Source organism: Sinocyclocheilus grahami, unplaced genomic scaffold (genome assembly GCF_001515645.1).
Source record: "Sinocyclocheilus grahami isolate Dianchi unplaced genomic scaffold, SAMN03320097.WGS_v1.1 scaffold67094.1, whole genome shotgun sequence".
Lineage (NCBI taxonomy): Eukaryota > Metazoa > Chordata > Actinopteri > Cypriniformes > Cyprinidae > Sinocyclocheilus > Sinocyclocheilus grahami.
This window is the reverse complement of record NW_015528391.1, coordinates 1-750: the sequence shown is the minus strand read 5'-3', so window position 1 is coordinate 750 and position 750 is coordinate 1. Positions and strand designations below refer to the sequence as shown.

General features: G+C 41.5%; 1 long non-coding RNA gene across 1 annotated transcript; it reads left to right on the top strand.

Moving 5' to 3' along the window:
- The first annotated feature begins 40 nt into the window (after positions 1-40).
- On the top strand, positions 41-653 carry LOC107581048 (uncharacterized). Its single transcript, XR_001608770.1, has 3 exons — positions 41-107; positions 371-474; positions 577-653. It is a non-coding gene; the product is annotated as an uncharacterized lncRNA (long non-coding RNA).
- The last annotated feature ends 97 nt before the right edge of the window (positions 654-750 follow it).

Genomic DNA, 750 nt, shown 5'->3' with positions numbered 1-750 from the left:
TTGATTTGTATGTGAATGTGTTTTTCTCTTTCATTTTCAGCTATGTACTGCTGGAACTGGTGGAGACCGAGAGAGACTATGTGAGAGACCTTGGTGCAGTCGTGGAGGTGGGCTTATATTCAGTTCTTTTAACGAATACCGCAGTGAGATCACTATGGTGACCGCATGTAACTGAACATATTAATTTGAGTAATCATAACTGGCAGCTGCTATCAGGGTTTAGTTTTGCTTGATCAGTAGTCTATCCATCTATTGAGGAGTTGCACGATTGTTGTGTTGTGTTATTCAGAATGGTCGTCAAGGAAGATCACATGTTTTATGTGTTGCTGTCTCCAGTGGTAACCATACTGATGTGTTCTGGCACCTGCAGGGCTACATGAACAGGATGAGGGAGGAGGGTGTACCTGACGACATGAAGGGCAAAGATAAGATCGTCTTTGGGAACATTCACCAGATTTATGAGTGGCATAAAGAGTATGTGAAAATGACACACTTAAGGTTCTCATTCTCGTAAATACCACCAAGACCCCCTACTTTCATTTCCTGTCATTAATGTTGCACCTCTCATCTTTGTAGCTTGTTTCTTGGTGAACTAGAGAAGTGCTTGGAAGACCCAGATAGGCTCGCACCCCTGTTTATAAGACAGGTATGAAATGATTCATTGTGTGGTTTCAACAAATATCATTAAATTAAATGGATATTCCCGCCTCAAACTTAGATCATGTCAGTCTGGTTGGGATGTTCAAACAA